Source organism: Protopterus annectens, chromosome 1.part0 (assembly GCF_019279795.1).
Source record: "Protopterus annectens isolate FY-2018-M chromosome 1.part0, PAN1.0, whole genome shotgun sequence".
In the NCBI taxonomy this organism is placed as follows: Eukaryota; Metazoa; Chordata; order Ceratodontiformes; family Protopteridae; genus Protopterus; species Protopterus annectens.
The window spans coordinates 1,451,732,710-1,451,742,059 of NC_056725.1; positions in this window are offsets into that span (position 1 = coordinate 1,451,732,710).

A 9,350-nucleotide genomic window follows, 5' to 3' on the forward strand; every position below is an offset into this window, starting at 1 on the left:
ATGCATACTGTTTAGGGGTGCATATGTGTGCATACACACATCATTATCGTATGTAGCAATGGCAGCTATGTGTAGTACTATGGTTACAATAACTGGATGGGGTATAGTACCATAAGCCATTATCATGAAGCATCAGGTGGTAACTCAAGGCTACAAATGTTTCACAAACCAGCACAAATCATGCTGTACTGCAACTGTACTACCTTGGCTAAATTCACCATTTCACAACCAGTTGTTACATGAGTTTGTAAGGAGGCCAATCAGGAGCATTCCCTGACATGAATGTGTAGTGTGTTGCAGAGTGTTTAAATGCCCCAGGATAGGCCTCTTCCCCTCAGGTATATTCTGTGTAATGTGTGGATGAGATTTTGGATACTGGAATGTGTCTTTACAGAGGGTTTGGGAATCCTTTATGTGTAGCATGTTAAAATGCTCTGTGTATGACATAGATGTGTATGTTATGTGGATGTTGAGTATCAACTGTGCCTATCCAATGGTCACTACAGTCTAGCCACATTTGTTTGAGATGGTCTGGGTATTGCATGTGTTTGAGGCTGCTAATCACATTAGTGAGATGTGCGTGCTCTTTCACCAAACAAGCACAACATGCATTATGGGTAGGCCTACACCTTAACTATGACATGCACTTTTTATTTCCAATAATAAATGTAGAACACACTCACCAGCATCTGTCTGCTGCTTTGACGTCACCCCAAAGGTATCTACATAGAGATGAGACAGTTTGTCAGTGGCCACAACTGTGGCATTGCTACTGTGTGTTTGCAGTCTTACAGTACAACAACAATTTACATTCACAGGGCTACAGATTATGTGCCAAATGATCAGTATTGCACAACAACAGGCTCCACATCTTTGAACGACACACTCCACATCTTTGAACGACACACTCCACATCTCACATATGCACGATCTACCAATACAGTTAACAGTAGTCTACAGATATGCCATGTTACCTGCATGTTCCATGTGTGCTTGGTGGCTGGCTCCAACCTCCATCATGGTATATGTCTGCTGCTGTTGTTGTTAGGCAGGTGCCACCAGGCTCATGAGCAGCTCCTCCACTCTGGTGAGGGGGGATGGATACTAACACCAGCCCCTGTTGCAAGCTGTTCCGTACGCACATCAGTGGCATACTGACGGGCATGTCGGAGAAGATCACTGCAATGGAGATGTACCTGCTTATATGTGTGGTTATGCAGGCCTACCTCATTGACCCTGCGGATAAGATCTTACCACATTGCAGTATGCTCCTGCTGGTCCTGGCTGGTTCGTGAAAAGAGTAAATGGTAGTGCTGAATCATAATGCTAGTGATGATATCATCTTCAGCCCTACTGTAGCTTGGGATCCTGTGGTGGGCCATGATCCCTGGAAGACATAAATACAAAAATATTTCTGAGCAAATCATATGGCACATTTAACATTATACAGTACAGATATCACTGAACTGCTATATATATATATATATATATATATATATAATTACTTACATACATAATACAATATGTTGTATCTGAGCACAGATTACAATAATTACTCACACACATACATCTACATGTTGGAGTACATTTTCTGTAGTGTTGTATGATTGTACTGGATGTTATGTTTATGAATACATAAATGATATGTATATCTGAGATGGCTTAGTGGCAAATCACGTATGCTGTGATGTAAATGGTTTTGGGTTTTTTCCTAGTAAAGGCTTTTTATTTTGTTACTAGCCAAAACAATGGTCAGGGGCTACAGATGGAATAAGGCAGATTTCAGCATTTGCAAGTGGGTTTTCTGAAGGGTAAGCACAGCTTATGGAAGTTTAGCAACCTATAAGCTAAACAAGAGGGAAACACTGTAACTGCCAGTTATTACTGCTCACTCCACAACTGCTTGAAAGTGCCTTGCTCACTCTCTATGCAATGAGCCATGTTCTGCACAGCAACAAAATAAAATCACTATATAAGACTATACAAGAGTACCTGGCACACTGTATGCAATATGATGCACCACCTAGCCACAGCAGATATACATCAAGCTGATGTATAAAGAAATATATCATCCATCACAATCAGTGTAAGGTCCAGTAAATGTATTAATATTATACCACACAACTTGTTAATGCAGATATACATCAAGCTGATGTATAAAGAAATATATCATCCATCACAATCAGTGTAAGGTCCAGTAAATGTATTAATATTATACCACACAACTTGTTAATGCCAAACCCGTGGCCAAAATATGTGCACAATTGGGAATATAGGTCACATACTGCTGTAGTATGCTATGAATGTTGCTAGATACACAGTTATATGTATTACCACACATATGTCAAAGGACATGTTACAGACATACCCACACACACGTCAGCCATAATTACAGGACACAAAGGTATGCCAACCCAGATAAGCTTTCAGTGTGTACTATACAGTACTGTGTGTTAGTACTTACACAACCTTAATCTTGAGAAAAGCAATCTGTGATGAATACATGGACCACACAAAACAGTAGATGCAAGCAATGTGGACATACACCATACTTTGATGTACTTGCCCAGAGCTTCAATTAGTACTAGAGTACACACAGGATTTGCATTCAACATTGGTACCAATCAATAATCATAAATGTAGTGCTTTAGCCTCCAATGACACACCCTAGTTAAAGCCAAGGGACTTTATCACACTGTATGCAATAGCACTTGTTCTGCCTAGCAACAGAATACACAGCGTTTGCTAGGATCAAAGCAAGGATCCAGAATACCATAACATAAACAGTTTCCCAGTAAGCTATCCCACAGATACATATCTTTGATGTATTCACAAACATATTGACCATCACAGTCAGTCAATTGCAACAAGTAGATGTAGGTGTGTATGAGTATATATAGAGTAGATATATATATATATATATATATATATATATATATATATATATATATATATATATATATATATATATATATATATATATATATATATATATATATATATATATAGATATACACATCCATTTGTCTACATATATATATATATATATATATATATATATATATATATATATATATATATATATATAGGCACATATACATTTCACCTTTCATAGTGAGAATATCAATTATACAAAGTATCTAAGGTGTACAGTAATGTAATAACATTGCATAGTCTTGGGATAAATGCGTTGAAGGTGTTCACAGCCCAGGTAGCTTTAGCAGGCCTTGCTGGCTTCAACATTGCAAACTGAATGAACCACCCACAGTGTTTAACCACCACATGTCATATACCAGCACTGTATGCTGTCTTGTTTGTCACACACTAAAACCTACATGCAAATATGCACGTACTAACCTTCAACAACATATATATCCCCCCTTCGCAAACAGTTGCAATATGTCCCCTGCTCTATGCACATATACAGATGTGAATATATATGACACATATATATTTCTCTGTATGTGTGTGGCATACACACACTTGGTCCACACTATTGTAAGTCCCTGGACCTCACAGCTGAACTCTTGGGCCTTGCTGCAACACAAACAGGTGTCACATATGAACACAGAATAACATTGGGGGGTATATATGGCAACAGATGCTAGATAAGCATACTAGACTGCTACAGCACTTGCCACTGCTAAGCTACACTTTAATATGACTATCATGCATGTGTTGTTCTGTCACACCCATGTTTATATAATGTCAGCGCTAATCCCCCCAACAGCCATTGGCCACGCTACTGTACAGAACACAGATAACATGGATCAGATCTTTGACATTTAATGCTGAGCTACACATTTCACAGGTATGTCCCACTGCCCACAGGTACACACAGTATTGTCCATAGCTGTAGTTAAGCAGAACATCTGTGCAGAAAGACGTACTGCTGCCACATATAAATGTTTCACATTATGTAGACTATTCTTCAATAACATCTACTACATGCCAGTAAATACATATGTGTCACATACCTTTTCTTTGTATAATTTGGTAATATTTCTTTTTCCTTTTCTCTCTCTCTCTCTCTCTCTCTCTCTCTCTCTGTCAGTCTCTGCAATAGAGTGATTGAGTTTGTTGGCATAGATTGCAGCCTTCATTTGTAGGAATTGCACATGAGCATGTGATGGCCTCAGCACCAATTAGTGCCCACCATTTGCTAATTGCATGCAACCTGCTGTGTAGTAATTGAAGTAATCAGTGTCATAGCAACCCAGTACTATAAATTGCTGACTCATGTAGGCATGGCCTTTTCAGCTTTCCAAGATGGAGATCATCCTTGTTTGGTGTGGACATCATTGTTTAAGACAGAATGTTGGTATAGTTCTTATATCAGAAGCCAGGGGTGTAGCTAGAGATTTACATTTTGTACTCAGACCTAATGTTGCTGCTTTCAGTACCCACTTGTCAGTGTAGAAATATACTCACCCCTCAAATTGCTACCCCAAGATGCATGGAAAGATGTACTTTCTTTTCAACTGTTACAATTAACTGCCATACAAGCTAGTTATAGAGATGTATTCCTTTGGCACAAGAATTGTTTGTGAACTGCTATACTGTGAATATTCATTTACACAGTTCTAAACATTTTGTGCTTTTTTAGTGTTGAAATTAGCACGAGCTGCTCAGAAAAACTGGACACATTTTAGTACAGTGAGTATGCCTACCTACATCCTTGGTAGACCCTGCACACAAAGGTATATTCTACATTTGGGTAGGGTTGCAGAAGTACAGAGATCGTAAGTAGTATTGTATGGATTTTATCTTGCTGGACTTACAGGGTTGCTATGTACATGTTAGTTTATCAAGGCATGTAGTCTGTCTGCGAAACTCCCAACTGTGGACCTATCCACATGATAGCCAGAAAATAGCCTGTTATTTTTTGTCTGTGCACCACACAGGTCTTTTCAGCAATAGAGCAATGGCATTCTTACAGTTGGCTGCTACCTGTACATGGCTGCATCCATTTGTATTTCAGTGTTTTATTCCTACATAAGGGTATGTTTCCAAAACTCCTTCCAAAGCTATTTGCACAGTGTGTAACAGCAGAAAGGCTAATGTGCCTCTGTGTTTCTGCCTCTGCCAGACCTCTCAACCAATCAGGTACAAATTTGAACAGAATCAGGGAAAGGTCAAGTAAAACACAGGGACAATCAAGGACACTTTTAAAATACTAGTGCCATTAAGTTGAAACATTGAGAGAATTAGAGCATATGAATTAATACACCTTTTCTTAAGTAAAAGAAGTGTATAACTCTTAATTATTGCCATTATTCATTAAGTGTAATTCACCACCTTTCTGCCCAAAGTCACTAGTTTTAGGAGGGATTCAGAGGGACAGAGCTAATATTTGGGTTAAAATCAGGGACGTCCCTGAAAATTAGGGACAGTTGAGAGGTATGGCCTCTGCCCTAAACAGATATGCCAGTGTTTGTCCTGCTATGATACTGCATGGGGTTGTAAGGTGATGGTGTAACTTTATTTCCTGCTAGAATGGCTGCTTCTCTTATCACAGTCATGTAATGTAATCCCACAACAACTGCTGGTCAACATCCACAGAACAAGTTGTGTGGTATGGTATTCCAAATTTTCCTTTGCATTCACTCATTCTGCTGCATGATATAATTATTTAAGCACCAACTTGATGTATATCTATCGTGGCTTAGTGGTACTTCATGTTGTGTAGTGCGTGCAAGGTTCGGGGCTTACAGAGGTGTTTTATTTTGTTCCTGAGCAGAACAAGGGCCCTCACATACAGAGTGACTAAGGCACTTTTAAGCAGTTGTAAGCGAGTTTGCGCATGTTTGTGCAATGCTTCGCATTGCTTAGCCAAGCGCAAGCAAGCGCAAACCTGCGCAAACCCATACAAACCCGCTTAATGTTGCTTATTCCCACTCACCCCCGTGCTAATTTCTTTGAAAGAAAAAAAAAATGGGGAGATAGGAAAGTGGTGAAAAAGGAGCACAAAGAGGGAAAGACAGTATGGAAAATATCTCAGGAAGTGCAGAATGGGTGTAGGGAAGGTCCATAGCTGCCCATTTCTTCAACAGTAACAGCTGAGCATATGCAATAAATTTGGAGGAAGATATGAACCCTACAGCCCCTGAGAGAGGGGTGAGGACAACAAAGTATGTTGTAATGCCAATTAAACTACATTTCATGTGTCCAGTGGACATTTGTGCAAAATGGGTGGCTATGTATCAGGCATAATATTTTTTTTGGGAGCAGATTGCCCTTTTTTTTTTCAGGTGAGAGTGGAATGTGGGGTAGGGGAAGTAGGTATATTTGGGGAGGTAGGTTGGGCAGGTAAACAGACAAGACAAACAAGATGCATATAGGGGCAGTATATGACACATGTGGTGGGTGAACACCTATTACGGGGAGGGATGTTTGGAAATCATAAACCCATGAGTCCCCAGATGGAAACAGTGGGACTGAGGTCCCCACCCATGGGCAGTTACCACTGCACCTTCATGGCGCAGAAGGTGGCTGTGCTGGGGACTGTGTAGGATGGGCAGGCTGACCCGGGAGTTGCGCCACTTGGGCCTCAAGCTGGCGTAGAGGTTCTGCAACAGAATGTTAAATCTCTCTATGCACCACAGATTGGACCGTACAAAGGGTGATAGGTGCCTCTCTGACAAAGCTTGCACAGGGGGGCTGAGCCACATCCCCTGCAGTGCTTCCACCCAAAGATGGCACAGGGCCAATGGAGGAGGAGGTCCCATGCTGGGCACCAGATCTGCTGGTGCCAGGTGCCATGGCCAGCTAAGGTGGGACAGGTGGGTCCGCTGGGATCGGCCTTCCCATACAAACTATGTTTTGGAGATTTCAATAAAGATATGGGTTAATGACAGACAACAGCATTCCCAATTAGTTATAACAGCATGCAGAAGTATTCCCATTAAACCAACACACCAGATTTACAACAGTTGAAAAGCAAGCATAACATATGCATATAAAGAAGAATAGTGGACATTACAACAGCATGCAGGTTTAATTGATGGCAACAGGCCACCAATATTGTGGTATTTTAACAGGGCACATGCATATAAATAAATGCAAATATTTATAAACCAATAGGACATATGTCCCAACAAATGTTTTGAGATTAAACATACTGACTTGAGGTGTGGAATTGCATTTTTTATGCACATAGAGTAGGGTGGAAAAATATAGCTCAATTAACAACTTATATAGCCTTCTAGTTTTCACTACATTCCTATTAACTGCCATTATATGTCCCTTACATGTATTATTACACTACCCAATGTCCTTATATTGTGCAATTGGATTTTGCTAGATCATTATATACATGAGCTGTATCTTACATACAAACTGTCCAAGATGCAGATGTTACTGCAACATATTTTGAGAGTTGCTCACACACACTACTGCTAAGATGGTACACTGACAGCTCTACTTTCATATAATTATTTAGATATGTTCAGGTGAAAGTATCAGTTATATGTTAACAGCTCCCTACATTTCTGGCAGCACACTGACATTTCTGGGGAACACAATACGAAGCTACTCATGTGCCAGATTAACCTGTACATGCTGGGCATAAACCAACAGTTGAGGGCTGTAAATATGCATAAAATCTACTGGCACTCCCTTCATCCATGTTATATGGGCCTACCCAAGTGTGGGTTGGCACTGCTTAATACAACACTACTATTTGTAGAATGCAACAGTACAACAACATAATAAAAGAAAATGACACAGACGCACTCCAGGAATTATACATTTATTAAAGGAGTATTACACCTTTATTTATTGGGTTAAAACACTTTTTGAAGGCTCTCTCATTTATTTTAAATAACAGTACATGCAGAATATTTACTAACCTGCCTCATGACGCAGCCTTTGCAGCCTATCTTCATGGGCTTGCAGATTCATAGCCCAGTCACCTGCAGCTGTGAAGTAAATGCAGTGATATTGAAACATATCTATCCATAGTATAGACAAGCATGGCAATTCTTAACTACTTAATACAATGGCTACTTAGTACTGGAGCATTAGCCATCCTACGGGATTCCTGGACCCACCGGTCCAGTTCATTCCCCCTATGCCGTTTCAGGTCAGAATAATGGTGCCTGACCTGCTCACCAGTCCGAGGAACACCAGTGGCACTGGTGAGATCACAGGCAAGACTGTTCCAGGCCTCCATTTTATATTGGGTACCCTGGTACTGGCCCTGCAGGCGTCTTTGCTCATGTTTGTGGATGAGGAGCCAAACCATAATTTTGGACTCCTAGATGCCCCAGCGTTGCACTCTAAACTGAGTGCCTTCACCTACACCAGCCATGCTGACTGCAGAAGGAAGCTACAACCAGTTATAGCACATATTCCTGCCTGTGGAGATTAAATATGCCTCATTTCCTGCACTTATTTGTGATTGGCCCGTTTTGAAAAAGCTCAGCTGTGGGCACGCCTGCTTAGCTGATGTTGGCAATGTTTAAAATCCCTTTGATAGATATGTCTCTGTTGAAAATGCATGTTTGTGAAAAGCTATCATGGCTTAGTGGTTAAGTACTATGACTATAGTGCACAGTATCCTGAGTTCAAACCCTATCACTGCTTTTTATTTTCCTGCTGGGCAGACCTGACTGGTTAAGGAACAGTAAAGCAGGTGTGAGCATGTTTACCCGACTTTGCTCGAATTTGCTCGACTTTGCCCGACTTTACCCGAGTTTGCCCTACATTGCCAGATGTTGCGCTTGTTAGCACGGTGTGCAGCTACGCGCAGATGTATTTAAATATGCTCAATACTGGTAAAATGTGGTTAGCAGTGCTTTATATTGTTTCATATAGGGTACTCATGCCTCAGAATGCATAAACATTTCACCTTCATATATATCATTCATGCACTACTAAATTTAGCATTTCAATACTTTTTACAAAACTTAGACATAAAAAATTGTCAGGAAATGTTTTTGTATACAGATTTCACAAAGAAAATGGAACGTGCAGTAGCTTGACTCGAACCGAAGGTTCTAACCACTACGTTATCGCTATGTTGCTTAATTTGTATATATTTTTCTTATTATCCTCTTCTGGTGTCTAAGCTGCTGTAACTGTAGCTAAGCAATGGGCAATCCTGGGCAAACCCATGCAACTACAGGCAGCTATATCGGAAGATAAAAAAATATATGTATTTTTAATTTATATTCTGTTAGTTGATTAACATATGGGGGAGTGTAGTGTTACATTGTACACATGTGAACGGACTTGCTCATTTAAATGGAAGTTGCGGCATTTCTTCATTGTAGGGGCATGAATATTTGGACTGCTCAGCAGTCCGACATGCCCCCTAAACTCATCCACGCTCCGTGTAAGCTTTAGAG